Raw genomic sequence first — 20,751 nt, 5'->3', positions numbered from 1 at the left:
ACTATGTATTTCTTTCAGAACATCTGAAATCCTTGATCGGGGAAGTAGTAACTGCCACCTAGATGTTTTGCCGTCATCAGATTCCCATTTTCGGTATAGTACGCTGTTCCGTAAATGGAGTGAGTTCCATAAAGCCCAGTATATTTTTGTTGCAGGACTGAAGATGGAAACGTCCTGCCAGCTAGGGCGCCGACTGTCACTTTCCATGAACTCCAAAATTGGTTTTATGTCGGGGTCTTCAAGTTGATTTTATCGAACTTGGTCGTCACTCCATGGATCAGGTTCTGGTGATGTCGGAGTCACTGTCACCTGAAAGGCAGTAGGGCTAGTCGTTCCATACTGTTTCTCAATTCGGGAACAATAATTGCTGTTCTCAGGACAGGGTCTCCTTGATAAAGCGTCTGCATTAACGTGAGACAATCCTTTTCGGTGCTTGATCTCCATGCCATATTCCTGGAGCCGCTGTATCCATCTGGGTATCTGGCCTTCTATATTCTTGAAGTTCAAAAGCCAAGTTAACGAGGCATGATCTGTCCGAAGCAGAAACTTTTGGCCGTACAGGTAATGATGGAAGTGTTCTACAACTTTTACTATGGCCAGTAACTCCTTTCTGGTGACGCAGTAATTTCGCTCTGACTTTGATAAGTATTTGCTCTAGTAAGCGACGACATGTTCATTGCCATCAATTTCTTGGGATAAAACAGCTCCGATGCCCTCGTGGCTCGCATCAGTGTCGAGGATGAAGGATTTTTCAGGCTGAGGATGTGAGAGAATAGGCGTTGATGTTAAGAGCCATTATTTTGAAATTCAGACAAAAAACGGAAATTTTGGCAGTGACCATTTTTGATTTTCCTAATTTTTTTATATGTCAAAGTAGGCCATAAGAAGTAAATATTCTGAAATTTTTAGCTTTCTAAAAAATTTTTTTCGCTCGTTAAAAATTCCCAAAGTTTGACGTTTTGCAGCGCTTTTTTTAGAAAAATTCTAAAAGTCGCATTTCAGTTCGCTTTAGCTCTTTACAGAAACACCACCCCACGGTTATGTTTATATTTATTGGTTGTACTGTATCTAGTGATGATGACTTCATAGTTACTTTGGTTGGGGGTTGTTGCTTTCTTGAGATAAGGGGTCGCAAAGTATGGATTTTATCCGTTTTCGCGCAAGTTGAACCTGCGTTATTTCCCCCAAAAAGCCACCCCCCGAAAAAAAATGTAACATATACTGAAAGTTTATACTATGAAGAGAGTAAATGGCTCAAAATTTATTTGTGAGGTTTAATCTTTTTTTAGTAGAAAAATAGCCTGATATTTTTCAAATTTTCAAAAATTGTGCTTTTTTGATCGCAATTAACTCAAAACAGAATCACTAGGGAAAAAAACCTTTTATATATTATGGTACCTCGGTATGTGTAAAACATCATGAAAAAGAAAACAGCATGGGATCTCTTCTTGTTTTCCAGAAAATAATTCTTTTGTAGCTCATTTTATGCGTTTTCTCGTACGTAAAACGTGTGTCCAGTATGCATATTAGATCTGCTAAAACTTAAAGGATATAGTAAGAATGTATATATATGTGTGTATAGAGAAAGAGAAAAAGACTTGCAATACTTTATTTTTCTGATTTTTACAAATTGATGGTATTTTAATTGCAGGTGAATCGATATATATATATATATTTATACATATTGATTTATCGTATCAATCCCAAAATTTTCTTTCTTATTTATGTCTATAGCAATGAAAGACATTTCATGAACAACATCTGCTTCACTTTCCTCTAAATGTCTATTTTCTATGTCATCTTCAAATACCTCCAAAAGGCTGTCGGTTCTTGTTAAATCAGTATCACTTGCTTTTTCTTGCTTGGGATGTCAGCTAAAAACAGCTTGAATTTGACTTTTTGTCAGATATTCGTTCGGTTGGGATATTTTTATGTCTTCAATCATCTCTGTTCTCATTGCATGTTCTACTTGATCGGACGTCTGTTTTCTGCTGGTTTTTTACCATAAAGGAACTTTTCATAAAGAAATTCTATTTGTTTCAATGAAAATCGTGTACTTTTACGAGTTGGGAGAGTCCACCCCTCACATGAGATTTTCAAAATGTTTTCTTCTTTGTTTTCTCTTTTGTTGCAGAACATGCAATGAGAACAGAAATGATTGAAGACATAAAAATATTCTAAATGAACGAATATCTGAAAAAAGTCAAATTCAAGCTGCTTTTAGCCGATATACAAAGGGAAAAAAAAGCGGATAATACTGATTTATCAAGAACCGATAGCCTTTTAGCGGTATTTGAAGATTACATAGAAAATAGACATTTAGAGGAAAGTGAAGCAGATATTGTTCATGATATTTCTTCAATTGCTACGTACATAAATAAGAAAGAATTATTTTGGGATTGATACGATAAATCAATATATATATATATATATATATATATATATATATATATATATATATATATATATATATATATATATATATATATATATATATAGCAAACAGAATTTCAAATAATAAACAAATTATAAATAGTTAATGATGATAAAAAAGAAAATTGCAAACAACTATTAAGTAGGAAAAGATAAGATAGGAAAAGATAAAGTGTGAATCCAGAGCTCATCAGCCGTGGAGGATTCATTAAATCTGGTCAAAAGACCAAAATTTTAACTATGAACTAAAAGAGAATGTTTAAGCTCCAGTATATGCAATACAGAGTAACAATGAGCAAATCACCACTTGCTATACTAAAAACAAAAAACTAGAGCGCAAACCTAAAACTAAAAGCAGGGGGTTTCGCCTCGACTAATTAGGAAAACAAGTTCCGATAATTAGCCTTCCATGGCGCATCTATGGACTCTTGGTGTGGTCTTTTTCAATATTTTCACTTTTATTATATATATATATATATATATAATTATATATATATATATATATATACCTACATATATGATATCGATTTATTGTTTTCTGAATTACCTGCAATTAAAATACCATCAATTTGTAAAAATCAGAAAAATCAAGTATTACTAGTCTTTTTCTTTCTCTATACACACATATATACATTCTTACTACATCCTTAAAGTTTTAGAAGATCTAATCTGCATACTGGACACACGTTTTACGTACGAGAAAACATAAAATGATAAAATGCTAAAATGCTCATGAAATGCACGCATAAAATGAGCTACAAAAAAAATTATTTTCTGGAAAACAAGAAGAGATCCCATGCTGCTTTCTTTTTCATGATGTTTTACACATAGCCAGGTACCATAATATATAAATGTTTTTTTTTTCCTAGGGATGCTGTTTTGAGTTAATTGCGATCAAAAAAGCACAATTTTTGAAAATTTGAAAAATATCAGGCTATTTTTCTACTAAAAAAAGATTAAACCTCACAAATAAATTTTGAGCCATTTACTCTCTTCATAGTATAAACTTTCAGTATACGTTACATTTTTTTCGGGGGGTGGCTTTTTGGGGGAAATAACGCAGGTTCAACTTGCGCGAAAACGGATAAAATCCATACCTTGCGACCCCTTATCTGAAGAAAGCAACAACCCCCAACCAAAATAACTATGAAGTCATCATCACTAGATACAGTACAACCAATAACTATAAACATAAGCGTGGGGTGGTGTTTCTGTAAAGAGCTAAAGCGCTCTGAAATGCGACTTTTAGAATTTTTCTAAAAAAGCGCTACAAAACGTCAAACTTTGGGAATTTTCAACGAGCAAAAAAAATTTTTTTTGAAGGCTAAAAATTTTTAGAATGTTCACTTCTCATGACCTACTTTGACATATAAAAAAATTATAAAAATCAAAAATGGTCACTTCCACACCTTGTCTGAACTTCAACATAATGGCTCTTAAAGCGTCCTTGAGTCGTAGAAATGCATCTTCGCATTCTTTGGACCATTCAAACTTTTGCTTGCTCTCCGTCAGCTTATGCAAAGGTCGGGCAATGTTGGAAAAACCCTTCACAAACTTCCTGTAGTACATGCAGAGCCCCAGGAAACTTCGCAGCTGATGGATGTTTTCGGGACGACTCCAACTCTTGACCGCAGATACCTTTTCTGGATCGGTTTGTACATCCTCAGAAGAGATGTGACCAAGGTAGTTCACTTCCCGGCGGAACAAATTACATTTGGACGGGCTTAACTTCAGAGTGGCTGCCTTAAGCTTTTGTAGTACTTTCATAAGATTAGCCAGGTGTTCTTCGAAGCTGCGTCCCTAAATAATGATATCGTCTAAATAGACCAGACAGGATTCGTAAGAGAGTCCTCTTAACACTGTCTCCATAAGACGCTCGAACGTAGCTTTTGCATTGCAGAGGCCGAAGGGCATCACTTTAAACTGCCATAAGCCTTGTCCAGTTGTAAACGCTGTCTTCTCTCGGTCCTCAGGGTGTATCTCAACCTGCCAGTAGCCGCTCTTCAAGTCCAGGGTCGAAAACCACTTGTGTCCGGAAAGAGTGTCCAAGGTGTCGTCTATCCGTGGAAGAGGGTAACTGTCTTTCTTGCTGATTTCATTCAGCCGCCAGTAATCGACACAAAATCTAGTGGAGCCATCTGTCTTTCGGACTAAGACGATAGGAGAGGCCCAAGGACTGGACGAAGGTTCGATGACATCATTCTTCTGCATCTCTTTCAGGAGGGTCTCAACCTCTTCCTTCTTGGCGAACGGTACTCGTCTTGGATGCTGTTTAATAGGGGGGTGTTCTCTATTTAGATCCTGTGCTGCGTTAAATTCGTACGGCCAACATCCTCCGATATAGATGAAAACAGATGCTTGAAGTCGTCCACCAATTGTTCCGCAGCAGTTCTTTGATTGTTCGATAATGGCGCTTAAATTAACTTCGATTTCAAGGACTCAGAAGACACAGTCTCGGTGGAATTGATTCTTCTAATGATACAGTTTACTGGAGTACAAGTTGCCAACACTTCGCCTTTCCGGATATTCCTTGGCCTTTCACTCACGTTGGCAACTCTCACAGGAATTACATCCTTAGAAAGGTCCACAAGCGTAGATGCTGCCAGCACTCCTTTTGGGTTATCGCTTAAGTTGGGAGATTTCATAAGTTCAAATCGAAAACTATTGCTTTCTTCAATGGAGCCGGGTATTAATGATTCTGACCTTGAGGGAATCGATAAATCTGTTTGCGCTATTATTTGATGAGCGGATTTTACATCACTATCTGCGGGGAAGACGGCTATGTCTTCTCTCGTCGAGTGCAGCTCATTAGTCTTGAAGTCGAGATTGAAGTCATATTTCTTTAAAAAGTCCAATCCGAGAATGAAGGGGTCCGTGATATCAGCGACGAATGCCGTATGATGGTAAGTGGCATTTCCAAACACAATTTCTAAGTTCACTTTACCTTCAATCTCGATCTTGTCACCTGTCACAGTTTGGAGGGTATCGCAGGGCAGCGTCCGTAGAATGTTGAGTCCAAATTGACGAGCCACATCTGTTCTAATGATTGTAACATTGGCTCCAGTGTCAATAATCAGTTCGCAGGGAAACCCGTTTACATATGCGTAAACAAACAGTCCATTACTGCCGCCACTCGTCGATGAAATCTAGAAAACTTTAAGATGGGGCTCATTCCAATTTGGCGATCTCCGCCCCGCGGATTGCCATGGCTTAGTTTTCCTGGACCTGAGAGGGAGAGGTGTTCTTCCCTCTGGTTTCTTGGCGAGTTTCAGTTTTTTCGTAAGTGACCCTCGCCGCCTTATTTTCAGCACTTAAGTGATTGTCGATTTTGGTCCTTGGGAGCCGAAATCCTTTTGAGGGCTCCTGCAATTTCTTTTACTTGCTTTTCAAGTTCAGCAAAGTGTGACGAAACCGGATCAGCCTCATCAGTTTTCACGCCGCGGATTGAATGGCGATCCTTGCAAGTTGCATGCTGGGCGGCCTCCAACTTCATCAGATACACAACAGCAGAATTCAGGCCTTTGACATCCGCCATCCGTAGAGCTTTCTGGATTTCCGGTTCTCGAACCTCGTCGATGTAGTAGATTGCCAGGTTGTCTCGAACATCCACAGGACTGTCGCAAAAAGCAAGACGAGACAGTCTCTCGACGTCCGCCGCTAGCTCTTGCAGGGTTTCCTCGGTTTTCTGGAAACGGGACTTCAACTGGAGTCGGCTGAAATCTTTCTGGCACTTCTCACCGAAGCGAAGCTCCAACGCATATGTGAGGGCGGCGAGATCCAGGTGCTGGCTGTCCGGGAGGGTCTGAAGAATGTCCGCTGCGTCACGTCTCAGGGATGCGGCAAGATGGCAGGCCTTGGTAGCAGAGTCCCATCCGTTCGCATTCGCCACTTAATCCAGTCATTATAGTAAGTTCACCTCGGAATTCGAGATACCCAGCTGTAAGTCTGTGAATACTTGTATATTGACACCCTAAAAGTTGTCTCAAAACCTACATATGGCAGGGTGTACGCAACTATTAAATTTCAAGGTCAAAGTCACAAAAATCGTTTTTTTTGCGCTTTTTTTTTGTAAATATCTCATTCTCTATGGGTTTTTTGCTATTTGTATTTTTTATCAATATTGTAGAATACAAAATTCTCTACAAATTTTGTTTAAAAAATCTTTTACACGGTGAACCGTTTTCGAGATAGAGGGCGGAAAGCGCGCGATCATAGAATCACTTCAGGTCAACCGGTGGCGCGTTTTCAACCGGTGCCTCCGGTAGAAAACGCGCCATATATAGTTGATGAAATATCGATAAATCAATGATTATAAATATTTGTCAATTTTTATTAACTATTATATTTTATCATTTTTTCCTAACCTATCCACTTCTTATTCAAAATTAATTTACTTAACAACACTTATCTGCCCATGCAATTGCAGAATTGTTAATGAAAATATAGAATTATATTTGAATTTTAACCTAATTAATATTAAAAACAACTTCTTACATGATGAAAAAAAAAAACAAATAAATTATGAATTAATCTTTTTATTAAAAAATATCATTCAATACATTTATTTTTATTAAAAGTAAAAAAATGGAATAAAGAGTACAAAAACTACAATTTATAATTTTAATCATCTTCTTCCTCTTCATCGTCGTCTTCCGGCTGCTGGTAAATTTCAAACTGGCCTTCATTATCTTCTTCAATCACATTTTTCTCAAGTTCTTCCATGATTTCGGGGTCGAAGGTTCCATCTTCGTTAATGTTGCTCTGATATGGTAGAGCATTGAGATAAGCTTGCCCTTTATATCGACCACAAGCTAAAGAGCATTGCAAGCCCGCTTTCCTGCATCCGCATCGCGAACCACAACCACTCTTGCAGTGGCAGAAAATTGTATTTAGCAAATCTTCTGGAGCAGGTAGTAAAATTGTCATGATAGGCTCCAGAAAATCGTTTCGCATTGCCCATCCCCATACCTGGGGTTCCAAATCATGCCCTAACCAAGTTTGAACTTGATAATATACACGTTTGAAATGTTGATGAGCAGCTGCACTTGTTGGTGGAATATTTGAAAGCTGCACAGGTTTATTAAATTCTGTAGACTTGGCGTAATGCATATAACGAAGATGATCGAGACTTTTCACAGATTTCGGAGCATGATAAACTGCCAATAAAGTTTGAGTTCCACTCTCTAATAATCTGTGGGCCGAACAATTTTCTTCCTCAAATGCTGCAGCTAGTTCATCCAAATTTGTCAGTTTCTCAAAAACTTTTAAAAATAATTTTTTTCCCTTTTTAAAAAGCGCAGAAATTGCGTCACAGCCACTTAATACGTGCAGAAATAAAAAATGTGATTTGGAATGAGGATAATTATCAAAACTTTTAGTCGAGTATATATCCGTTTTTACATTTCCTTTCCCAACTTTTTTAAAGAAAATTTCTTGTTCGTAAGACAGTGTACGCCCAGTTAAAATGACAAGTAAATCAATATCTTCTCCTATTATAACTGCAGTTTTTTCAGACTTTGATTCTTCAATTGCAGGTTCAACAATAAGAACATCCGCATCGTCTCTGGCTTGTTTAGTAGTAATTTTTGCAGCTTGTAATTTTTCAATTAACATATTAATGAGCATATCTTTGTTATTTCGATTTGATAAAGATTTTTCTTGAGTAACTAGTACAACCATTGTTCCATCAAAACAGACAAATATTTATAATCATTAATTTATCGGTAGTTCATCAACTATATATGGCGCGTTTTTGACCGGAGGCACCGGTTGACCTGAAGTGATCCTGTGACCGCGCGCTCTACGTCCTCTATTTCGAAAACGGTTCACCGTGTAAAAAATAAAATTTTGAACAGAATTTGAAGAGAATTTCGTATTCTACAATATTGATAATAAATACAAATAGCAAAAAACCCATAGAGAATAAGATATTTCCAAAAAAAAAAAAAAAAAATAGCGCAAAAAACCGATTTTTGTGACCTTTGACCTTGAAATTTAATAGTTGCGTACAACCTACCATATGTTGGTTTTGAGACAACTTTTAGGATGTCAATATACAAGTATTTACAGACTTACAGCTGGGTATCTCGAATTCCGAGATTCTTACCTAATTTAAGCTTAAATGACTGGACTAACTATCATGAATTGAGTTTTGTAAACCTGCCACGAAGTTTTCCCATCAAATGTGGCAAGTTTAATGGACGGTCGAGCAACCGATGTGGGAGCGCCAAACTGTACAGAGCTTTCCGCTGTCGCCAATCTCCTTTTCATGTTTTTAATTTTCGCATCCACATGGTTTTCAACTGTTGCGATACGGTTTTCTACTGTTTCAAATTTTTCATCAAAAGCATCAACTCGATGCTCTATCTCATTAAATTTATTTTCCATCACTTTCTTGACCGAATTAAGGTCGTTTTTAATTTCCTCTTGGTTAGAAGCTAAATCATTTTTCAGCACCATTAAATCATTTTTCCATTGTTCTTGATTAGTCGCCAATTCGTTTTTCAATTGTTCTTGATTAGCCGTCAATTCATTTTTCAATTGTTCTTGATTTGCCGCCAAACTTTCAGTCAAGTCGCTTTTCACAGCATTAATAGCTTCCCGAAGTTGTTTTAATTGGTCATCCATTGCGCGAGTAATCACCATGAAAAAATAAAGTCCCAAATTCAAACATTCTTTATGAAAAAATGTCCAAAGTCAAACTTACTCCAAGAAAGTCCAGAAGAAGCCCTACGTTGGGCGCCAATTGTAACGGATCCGGTGCGACTTCAATTTTCTTGAAATAAAAGAAACAGTTCTTGAGGGAAACACAGGAAAGTTATTTACACTATGTACAGGAAAGAGCGTCAGCAACTGCTAAAATAATCATCAGCAATTAAGAAAATATCACACAACACCGTAAACTCAACGGTTACACACGTATTTACTTCCAAATACGAAAAACAACACAGTGAAATGCCTCGCAATAAACAGAGCTAATACACTGTCGGTACAAATTATCAATCGAAACTAAACTTTTATCACGTTGGACGCTTTTATAAACATCGAAAGAGACATCTCAACTGTTCCAGAAAATGCTACACCGTTCTACACTTTCTTATTTCATTCACAAATTTTATCAACGGGGGAAAAAAATAGAGGTATCGTATACTTCAGCCGAATGTACGGGGGCTGTATATTCATTACAAGAAACTATTTACAGGTTACATTGCTACAATTATTACTATTCACAGAATTTGTAACAATATATTTGAAGGAAGCCGTCTACTGTAACAATATCTCAAAAAGTTATTCAAGTTATTGATGTGAATATTTCTGAGAGACTTTTCTATGTTGTGCTTGATGTTTTCCTCTGAAAGCTAAGTTGAATTTCAGAATTAAGTAATATTTTAATGTGGATAAGTTTAAACAAAAGCATTTGTTTTGAAAAAAATACCAGTATAGGAACTTTGTTCAGCTATATTTCACAACTGTTTCGAAAAATAAGAATTCTTTTGGAGCAAAACACACATAAGTGCCTTGCAAATGTATTACTACAAGGATTTATGTGTGATTAGAACCAAATTTTGTCCATAGCTGTTACCGTAGGACACGTTTTTTCGCTATTTTTCTTCAAATTTGTCCCATTATTTAAAAAAAAAAAATGAAAGCTTGTTTTTGCATGTCTTTCATACTTTGGAAACATATGTAGTTAAAAAATGACGTTTTGAAAAATGTTCATGGTATTTTTCAAAAAAATGTCATCGAACGCAGTCGGATACCTTAAGCACAGTCTTTAAGAAATGGGTGATTGTCTATATTACGATTTTTACGATCTTTTACGATTTATTTATGTTATTTCTGATCAAGATACTTGGCCCTACTGCGAACTTTGCATCGAAATCTAGATGTGCTTTACCAGGAAGTTTGTTGCAATATTAAGCTGATTGCGAAGCTCTAATTTTCTTATTGGTGTATAGTGTAGCTCTTGTAACTCGATGCTTGTTGTTGGAAGACCTCATTTATATTTTAGTTGAAAGACAAGAAAATACCTTATTTAATTGATCTGATTGATCTAATGTCTTGCAGACTAGTTTTATGAATTTTAATCTGCGTCGCAAAGCGCATAAAAAATACTGCTTCCGTGGTAAGGATGACTGCTACCATTGAAAAATTACACTTGGTGTATAATGCATGTTTAAAAATGCTTCAAAGTTTTCTTTTGTTTTTCATTGTATTAACGGTTTGTTTTCTTCTTTAGTGACTGATGATGAAAGAGATCCACGTTGAAAACGTTTTTCGGCTGCACTGTAAATAGTAGAATGTAGCGTCCTTGACTCGGATCCGTCGGTAGATTGACTTTCAACTGTGAAGACCAGTAGTGATCGTTTAGTCGTGGTTTGAGACATTTTGTGACGGGGCATATGCGACGTTTCTTTTCTTTTTTCTGATGGAATGAAAGCATCCAGAGTGTCCCACAAAAGTTTTATCCTTGTTCTGCAAAGGCCCATCAGACTGATTATGAATGTTCACTAATGTGGACTTATGTGCTTCACTGTAAGCTTAGAGTAAGCGCAGAGTGCAAAAGTTACTCTGTATGAACAGGAATGGCTGTCTGGTCAGAAAGAAATAAAAAATTGTAATACTTGAGGCCCCTAGTTTCAAAACCGGATACTTGTAGAAAACCAAATTTTACAGGAGATGTAAAAGTCCGGTTTTGAAACTGAGGCAGACCATCCCGTCCCATTTCAAGGGGGAAAGAAGCGGTTTTTGAACCTAATATTAAACAGGCAAATAGGCCTTATGATTCTCTTCAAAATTAACAAAAAAAAAATAAATAAATAGAAGAAAATCGAATTTTTTGCAAGTATCCGGTTTTGAAACTAGGGGCCTCACTTAATATGTTGTCCACGTTGGAGAAAAAAATTTGTATTCTACTTAAATGTATAATGTAAAAGTATGTATTTTCTTTTAAAATAAAATTTACCGGTTCTCAAGCACTTGGGCGAGGGAAAGGAAGATAGCTTTCCCTCATCTTCTGATAAGTAAAAGGTAAGTGACGCTCCAGTCTTTTAGGTTCTTTTGAAGACTGTTAAGATAAATTGTAATCCAATTGTAAGACGTGGAAGCTGTTTTTTTTCTCCGCACGAATGTTCGCGGTAAAACAAATGAGAATAAGGCATGATTTTTTTTCATAATCTCTCAGAAAGTTATAAGTAATTGTTGCATGATATTCGTCTTGTCTTTTAAAAGAAGGAAAATGGTTTGTGTCAATACTAATTTTTATTTTTCTGCTTCAGAAGTAGCAAAGTCGTCTGACACTCATTAAACACACAATTAACTCAATTTTGTTTATAGATAATTAAGATACATTTCTAGTTTCTATCATAATAATATGAACATACAGGGCTAGTATAAAATAATATACCGGATTTTAAAATTTTATATTTTTTAAACTATTACATTTACCACTATAAATGATCTATAAAAATGAAGATAAACTGAACGTTTTTTTAACGTACGTAACTAATTAAACGAACCCATTCCGCACTAGCGCAGCCAGAAATTTCTTCTGGAAGGGTATAGATACCTTCGTTACACCCATTCCTTTTGGTCGCAACAGACTTTACTCGTGTGGTAACAACTCGATTACGATTGCGAACAATATTAAAACCAAGAAATATAGGGGGTGTTTCTACCAAACCCTCTCTTCGCAGCACTACTGACGTTCCTTAACGATGGATTGCCCTTGCTGGTGGGGATGATTACCCTTTATGCGTTGGCCAGCCGGATCCACAAAACTTAACCTCATGTGTTATTATTAGTTTATTTTTTTTAATAAGGTTTCGTCAAAAACTGTTTTCACACCACCATTGCCTACAGCATTGCACGAACTGAAAGATTTCATATGTATAGCACTACGAAAAATTGACAGTGGAACACTCCAAAATGTGTGTTATAGATGTGTTATGAGTTACGAAAGGTGCACACACATCGATAATTTATGAGTGAAAAGAAACTGTTATGGTTTATCTTCATTTTTATGTATTATTTAATTCTAAGTAAATTTTAAAACTAGGATATCCTTTTATGCTAACCCTGTATTTCATGTCCTTGCAGAAATTTCTTATTTTTGGTAAAGACAAAAAAAAAAGTTGAAGTTTAAGTAAACGCTTCAAGTTTCAAGTTTCTCCCGATTCAAAGAAAAAAAAACGAATGCCTTCATAACAAAGAGTAATTGTAAAAGCAATTGTGCTCTTAGTTGACAAAATATATTAAAAATTAATAAAATCATAAAGCAGTCTCTTATGACACTAAAAGACGCAAGCAAAAATGTGACCCCCCCCCCCCCCCAAGATGTAAACATTTATGGGTCCCTTGCAGCGACGTTAAAAAAAAAAAAAAAACTCTGATGCAGGTACTTTCCATACTGCTTGGAAACTTCCTTCCTTTGTTCATAACGAAATGTTCATCCGAAGAAAGATAATTTGCAAAACATCAAGCTGCCCATTTTTGTTTAAATTTTAACCCTCAGTTTTATATAAGAGATCCAACTCCTCTCTTCTACACGAATGCAACATGAAACACCAGAAAATACTTTGTACACTGGCTATCATAAACTATAAAATATATTTTCAAAAAAACGATCAATCAAAAAGGTACATGTAAAATATTATGAATCGCCAAACATATGAAACACATAGTAAGGTAAGAAATAATGATGATTTTACAGTTTAAAAAACTAAAAAAAAAAAGCTTTTGTATCAATATTAACTAAAAAGTAAAAATAATCTCTTAATGTTAATTGTTTGGTAAACTGTTTATCATATTTAACTTTAATGTGAAAAAAAAAAAAAAAAAACATTGGGTGCTTCGTATCAGTTGTCTTAAATATACTCCACTTGTTTTCCTTGCAAAAACGTTAATCTCGACAGCTCCCCTCTTTCCTTTTTACATTACTATAAATTTATTTATTCGTTTTACTTGATTTTTGAAAAATTATTTATTTAAACATAACTCAAGATTTTTGTTACGTTCAAGAAATTTCTCAAAAAACAACTAAAGGGTTCCGGAAGCAGTCACAAATGTACGTGTGTCAAAATTATGATAATGGGTCAAAACTTCGCGGATGAAACTTCACCGGAAATAACTTCGTCCGGACGACGAAACTTCGCGTGGTCAAAACTTCGTTTGGACAAACCTTCGCGCAGACAAAACTTCGTACGTACAAAACTCTGCAGGGACAAAACGTTGTACGTGTATTACTTCGTGCGAAAGAAAAAAAACATCTTAGAGAAAAATAATTCTAATTTATTGTTAAAAAATCTTTAAGTTATGCACATATTTTTTGTTTAATATTTTGAATTAAAAAAACAATCTGTTATGAAATTATTATAATGTCAAATTAAGTTATTTACTCTCCTACTTTTTAAAATGGGAGGAGAGGTGAGGGATTAACAATTAGTATAAGTGTCAGTTGCAATTACTTGCTATATTGTAAAACGGTTTTTTTGCTTCGGTTCGCAAGTAACTAGGAGTGAAATTATTTAGTGTTTCCTTGCTTACTCCAAGGCGCAATAGGGAAGTTGCAACCTATTAAATGTTCATATTTTGGCTATTGCATATTGTTAATTGACCCTCAAAACTAAAAAATTCACCATCGCCGAATTTTAAAACACCGTGGTTGATTTTTAATGAATTTTTAAAAATCCACGCGCAAAAGTGCGCGCTTCTGAAACGTCACGAGCCTACGTCACAGGGCGCGAATGGGCAGCCTTCCGCCGAAGATCCCTTGTTTTCGCTAGGGACATTTTGAGCGCGCTGATATTTTTATTTTTTAGAAATTCAATAATCCTTTTGAACACACTATGGAGGCCGGATTCGTTAAAGCACAATCTAAATAATCTTCCTCAAATAATATCAATGGTGATATTCGAATATTTTCGAGAGGATGAGAGGTTTAATGTTCCAAAAACGCGAGGAGTTAAATGCGAGGAGATAAGCCTTTTACGTTTCGTCTTCGAAGTCGAATGCACGTTCTTCGGTTTCTCCCATGACATGGGAACCGGTTCGCTAGCGTTTCTCTCCTATCGGACGTCACTTCCTATGCCATCTGACGTCACAGGCGCTTGAACTTTAAAAATTAATTTAAAAAAAACTACTTATCGTATCGCAAAAATTTTTTCACCTATGATGTTCATACATGCTACTCTATCATATAAAAATAAAATTGAAAAATCGAAAACTTCCCTATTATCATAAAAATAGCGTAAAAGGAAGTCATGTGATGCACACATCAGCTCGTTTTTTCTTACTTTCGAAGGAATCATTCACTTTTTTTTCTTCCCAGGTATTTCATTTGTTTCTCCTCCCGCCCCCGGACGTTTCGCAAAACATTTGATTTTGGTTCATCGGACGGATCATCGGGAAGGGGTCCTTTTTTTTTTTGTTTTTTCTGGATTTTTAATAAAAGCGATGATTTTTATTATTTTGCAAACTACGGGGGGACCGTAGAGACACCATTTTTTGAGCTATTTCAAAAAAAGTGTATGCGCGCATATTTTGCATCATTTTCTTTTTGTTAGGGAATAAGGTTGGAGATTAGGCTCAGTCGATAAAGTGCTGGGCCCGTAGTCCATGGGTCTCTGGTTCGTTCTCGGCTGTTGGCAGGGGTACTTTCAATATTTATTAGCCGGCTTCTTTGAAAATTAAAATTTATATTTTATCATTTTTTTTCTTTCTTATTTTACAGAAAACATTGATTTGGATGAGGGATTAAACTCTGGTTTCACTTAATTATGCTACAAGCGGATCTCATTGAAATTAAATCGAGAATAATCGAGGTGCATTTTTTATATTTATGATAAATATGTCCCTTGCAAGTGCCAGATTGGTTCAATCGGTAAAGCTCTGGGCCTGTGACCCAAGGGTCTCGAAAGGAGGGAATTCGAAAATTCTTTTTTTTTTTTTTTAATTCCTTCCTTTTGCGAACATGGATTATTTGCGTAGGGAAGAAAATTCTATGTCAGTTTAATTATTCTACCCGTAGAATTCGGAGTGCCTAAATCAGTTATAACCGAGGTGCATTTTTTGTTTTTATTATGCTTAAGACTCCGACCGACAGAGCTCCGATAGCCCAATGGCTAGAGCGCTCGGCTTCCGAGCCAGAGGACCTGGGTTCGAGTCCCAGTCGGAACGAAAATCGTCGATGTGTTTTTGATTCCTCGAAACTGAAAATTATTTTTTTTTTCTTTTTGGATTCCTTCCTTTTGCGAACATGGATTATTTGCGTAGGGAAGAAAATTCTATGTCAGTTTAATTATTCTACCCGTAGAATTCGGAGTGCCTAAATCAGTTATAACCGAGGTGCATTTTTTGTTTTTATTATGCTTAAGACTCCGACCGACAGAGCTCCGATAGCCCAATGGCTAGAGCGCTCGGCTTCCGAGCCAGTGGACCTGGGTTCGAGTCCCAGTCGGAGCGAAAATCGTCAATGTGTTTTTGATTCCTCGAAACTGAAAATTATTTTTTTTTTTTTATTATGCTTTTTGAATTCCTTCCTGGACCTTTCGAGTCCCAGCAAACATGGATTATTTGCGTAGGGAAGAAAATTCTATGTCAGTTTAATTATTCTACCCGTAGAATTCGGAGTGCCTAAATCAGTTATAACCGAGGTGCATTTTTTGTTTTTATTATGCTTAAGACTCCGACCGACAGAGCTCCGATAGCCCAATGGCTAGAGCGCTCGGCTTCCGAGCCAGAGGACGTGGGTTCGAGTCCCAGTCGGAACGAAAATCGTCGACGTGTTTTTGATTCCTCGAAAATGAAAATTATTTTTTTTTCTTTTTGGATTCCTTCCTTTTGCGAACATGGATTATTTGCGTAGGGAAGAAAATTCTATGTCAGTTTAATTATTCTACCCGTAGAATTCGGAGTGCCTAAATCAGTTATAACCGAGGTGCATTTTTTGTTTTTATTATGCTTAAGACTCCGATCGACAGAGCTCCGATAGCCCAATGGCTAGAGCGCTCGGCTTCCGAGCCAGTGGACCTGGGTTCGAGTCCCAGTCGGAACGAAAATCGTCGATGTGTTTTTGATTCCTCGAAACTGAAAATTATTTTTTTTTTCTTTTTGAATTCCTTCCTTTTGCGAACATGGATTATTTGCGTAGGGAAGAAAATTCTATGTCAGTTTAATTATTCTACCCGTAGAATTCGGAGTGCCTAAATCAGTTATAACCGAGGTGCATTTTTTGTTTTTATTATGCTTAAGACGCCGACCGACAGAGCTCCGATAGCCCAATGGCTAGAGCGCTCGTCTTCCGAGCCAGTGGACCTGGGTTCGAGTCCCAGTCGGAACGAAAATCGTCGACGTGTTTTTGATTCCTCGAAACTGAAAATTATTTTTTTTTTCTTTTTGGATTCCTTCCTTTTGCGAACATGGATTATTTGCGTAGGGAAGAAAATTCTATGTCAGTTTAATTATTCTACCCGTAGAATTCGGAGTGCCTAAATCAGTTATAACCGAGGTGCATTTTTTGTTTTTATTATGCTTAAGACTCCGACCGACAGAGCTCCAATAGCCCAATGGCTAGAGCGCTCGGCTTCCGAGCCAGTGGACTTGGGTTCGAGTCCCAGTCGGAACGAAAATCGTCAATGTGCTTTTGATTCCTCGAAACTGAAAATTATTATTTTTTTTCTTTTTTGATTCCTTTCTTTTGAGAACATGGATTATTTGCGTAGGGAAGAAAATTCTATGTCAGTTTAATTATTCTACCCGTAGAATTCGGAGTGCCTAAATCAGTTATAACCGAGGTGCATTTTTTGTTTTTATTATGCTTAAGACCCCTCCCGACAGAGCTCCGATAGCCCAATGGCTAGAGCGCTCGGCTTCCGAGCCGGAGGACCTGGGTTCGAGTCCCAGTCGGAACGAAAATCGTCGATGTGTTTTTGATTCCTCGAAACTGAAAATTATTTTTTTTTTCTTTTTGGATTCCTTCCTTTTGCGAACATGGATTATTTGCGTAGGGAAGAAAATTCTATGTCAGTTTAATTATTCTACCCGTAGAATTCGGAGTGCATAAATCAGTTATAACCGAGGTGCATTTTTTGTTTTTATTATGCTTAAGACTCCGACCGACAGAGCTCCGATAGCCCAATGGCTAGAGCGCTCGGCTTCCGAGCCAGTGAACCTGGGTTCGAGTCCCAGTCGGAACGAAAATCGTCGATGTGTTTTTGATTCCTCGAAACTGAAAATTATTATTTTTTTCTTTTTTAATTCCTTCCTTTTGCGAACATGGATTATTTGCGTAGGGAAGAAAATTCTATGTCAGTTTAATTATTCTACCCGTAGAATTCGGAGTGCCTAAATCAGTTATAACCGAGGTGCATTTTTTGTTTTTATTATGCTTAAGACTCCGACCGACAGAGCTCCGATAGCCCAATGGCTAGAGCGCTCGGCTTCCGAGCCAGTGGACCTGGGTTCGAGTCCCAGTCGGAACGAAAATCGTCGATGTGTTTCTGATTCCTCGAAACTGAAAATTATTCTTTTTTCTTTTTGAATTCCTTCCTTTTGCGAACATGGATTATTTGCGTAGGGAAGAAAATTCTATGTCAGTTTAATTATTCTACCCGTAGAATTCGGAGTGCCTAAATCAGTTATAACCGAGGTGCATTTTTTGTTTTTATTATGCTTAGGACTCCGACCGCAAGAGCTCCGATAGCCCAATGGCTAGAGCGCTCGGCTTCCGAGCCAGTGGACCTGGGTTCGAGTCCCAGTCGGAACGAAAATCGTCGATGTGTTTTTGATTCCTCGAAACTGAAAATTATTTTTTTTTCTTTTTGAATTCCTTCCTTTTGCGAACATGGATTATTTGCGTAGGGAAGAAAATTCTATGTCAGTTTAATTATTCTACCCGAAGAATTCGGAGTGCCTAAATCAGTTATAACCGAGGTGCATTTTTTGTTTTTATTATGCTTAAGACTCCGACCGCCAGAGCTCCGATAGCCCAATGGCTAGAGCGCGCGGCTTCCGAGCCAGTGGACCTCGGTTCGAGTCCCAGTCGGAACGAAAATCGTCGACGTGTTTTTCATTCCTCGAAACTGAAAATTATTTTTTTTTTCTTTTTGGATTCCTTCCTTTTGCGAACATGGATTATTTGCGTAGGGAAGAAAATTCTATGTCAGTTTAATTATTCTACCCGTAGAATTCGGAGTGCCTAAATCAGTTATAACCGAGGTGCATTTTTTGTTTTTATTATGCTTAAGACTCCTACCGACAGAGCTCCGATAGCCCAATGGCTAGAGCGCTCGGCTTCCGAGCCAGTGGACCTGGGTTCGAGTCCCAGTCGGAACGAAAATCGTCGATGTGTTTTGGATTCCTCGAAACTGAATTTTTTTTTCTTTTTAAATTCCATCCTTTTGCGAACATGGATTATTTGCGTTGGGAAGAAAATTCTATGTCAGTTTCATTATTCTACCCGTAGACTTCGAAGTGCTTAAATCAGTTATAACCGAGGTGCATTTTTTGTTTTTATTATGCTTAAGACTCCGACCGACAGAGCTCCGATAGCCCAATGGCTAGAGCGCGCGGCTTTTCGAGCCAGTGGACCTGGGTTCGAGTCCCCGTCGGAACGAAAATCGTCGACGTGTTTTTGATTCCTCGAAACTGAAAAATTTTTTTTTCTTTTTAAATTCCATCCTTTTGCGAACATGGATTATTTGCGTAGGGAAGAAAATTCTATGTCAGTTTAATTATTCTACCCGTAGACTTCGAAGTGCTTAAATCAGTTATAACCGAGGTGCATTTTTTGTTTTTATTATGCTTAAGACTCCGACCGACAGAGCTCCGATAGCCCAATGGCTAGAGCGCACGGCTTCCGAGCCAGTGGACCTGGGTTCGAGTACCAGTCGGAACGAAAATCGTCGATGTGTTTTTGATGCCTTGAAACTGAATTTTTTTTTTTCTTTTTGAATTCCATCCTTTTGCGAACATGGATTATTTGCGTAGGGAAGAAAATTCTATGTCAGTTTAATTATTCTACCCGTAGACTTCGAAGTGCTTAAATCAGTTATAACCGAGGTGCATTTTTTGTTTTTATTATGCTTAAGACTCCGACCGACAGAGCTCCGATAGCCCAATGGCTAGAGCGCGCGGCTTCCGAGCCAGTGGACCTGGGTTCGAGTCCCAGTCGGACCGAAAATCGTCGATGTGTTTTTGATGCCTCGAAACTGAAAATTTTTTTTTTCTTTTTAAATTCCATCCTTTTGCGAACATGGATTATTTGCGTAGGGAAGAAAATTCTATGTCAGTTTCATTATTCTACCCGTAGACTTCGAAGTGCTTAAATCAGTTATAACCGAGGTGCATTTTTTGTTTTTATTATGCTTAAGACTCCGACCGACAGAGCTCCGATAGCCCAATGGCTAGAGCGCGCGGCTTTTCGAGCCAGTGGACCTGGGTTCGAGTCCCAGTCGGAACGATTATCGTCGATGTGTTTTTGATTACTCGAAACTGAAAAATTTTTTTTTCTTTTTAAATTCCATCCTTTTGCGAACATGGATTATTTGCGTAGGGAAGAAAATTCTATGTCAGTTTAATTATTCTACCCGTAGACTTCGAAGTGCTTAAATCAGTTATAACCGAGGTGCATTTTTTGTTTTTATTATGCTTAAGACTCCTACCGACAGAGCTCCGATAGCCCAATGGCTAGAGCGCTCGGCTTCCGAGCCAGTGGACCTGGGTTCGAGTCCCAGTCGGAACGAAAATCGTCGATGTGTTTTTGATTCCTCGAAACTGAATTTTTTTTTTTTCTTTTTAAATTCCATCCTTTTGCGAACATGGATTATTTGCGTAGGGAAGAAAATTCTATGTCAGTTTAATTATTCTACCCGTAGAATTCGGAGTGCCTAAATCAGTTATAACCGAGGTGCATTTTTTGTTTTTATTATGCTTAAGACTCCGACCGACAGAGCTCCTATAGCCCAATGGCTAGAGCGCTCGGCTTCCGAGCCAGTGGACCTGGGTTCGAGTCCCAGTCGGAACGAAAATCGTCGATGTGTTTTTGATTCCTCGAAACTGAAAATTATTTTTTTTTCTTTTTAATTCCTTCCTTTTGCGAACATGGATTATTTGCGTAGGGAAGAAAATTCTATGTCAGTTTAATTATTCTACCCGTAGAATTCGGAGTGCCTAAATCAGTTATAACCGAGGTGCATTTTTTGTTTTTATTATGCTTAAGACTCCGACCGACAGAGCTCCGATAGCCCAATGGCTAGAGCGCTCGGCTTCCGAGCCAGTGGACCTGGGTTCGAGTCCCAGTCGGAACGAAAATCGTCGATG

At 37.4% G+C, this 20,751-nt stretch overlaps 2 non-coding genes across 2 annotated transcripts; both read left to right on the top strand.

Moving 5' to 3' along the window:
• The first annotated feature begins 16,698 nt into the window (after positions 1-16,698).
• Trnag-ucc (transfer RNA glycine (anticodon UCC)) lies at positions 16,699-16,771 on the top strand. The gene has a single exon. It is a non-coding gene; the product is annotated as a tRNA-Gly (tRNA).
• A 3,046-nt stretch (positions 16,772-19,817) lies between these two features.
• Positions 19,818-19,891, top strand: Trnae-uuc (transfer RNA glutamic acid (anticodon UUC)). Its single transcript has one exon. It is a non-coding gene; the product is annotated as a tRNA-Glu (tRNA).
• Positions 19,892-20,751: the final 860 nt, after the last annotated feature.

Source organism: Uloborus diversus, unplaced genomic scaffold (genome assembly GCF_026930045.1).
Source record: "Uloborus diversus isolate 005 unplaced genomic scaffold, Udiv.v.3.1 scaffold_1426, whole genome shotgun sequence".
NCBI lineage: Eukaryota > Metazoa > Arthropoda > Arachnida > Araneae > Uloboridae > Uloborus > Uloborus diversus.
Note: the sequence above shows the minus strand (reverse complement) of the source record. Positions and strands in the feature narration are given on the sequence as shown.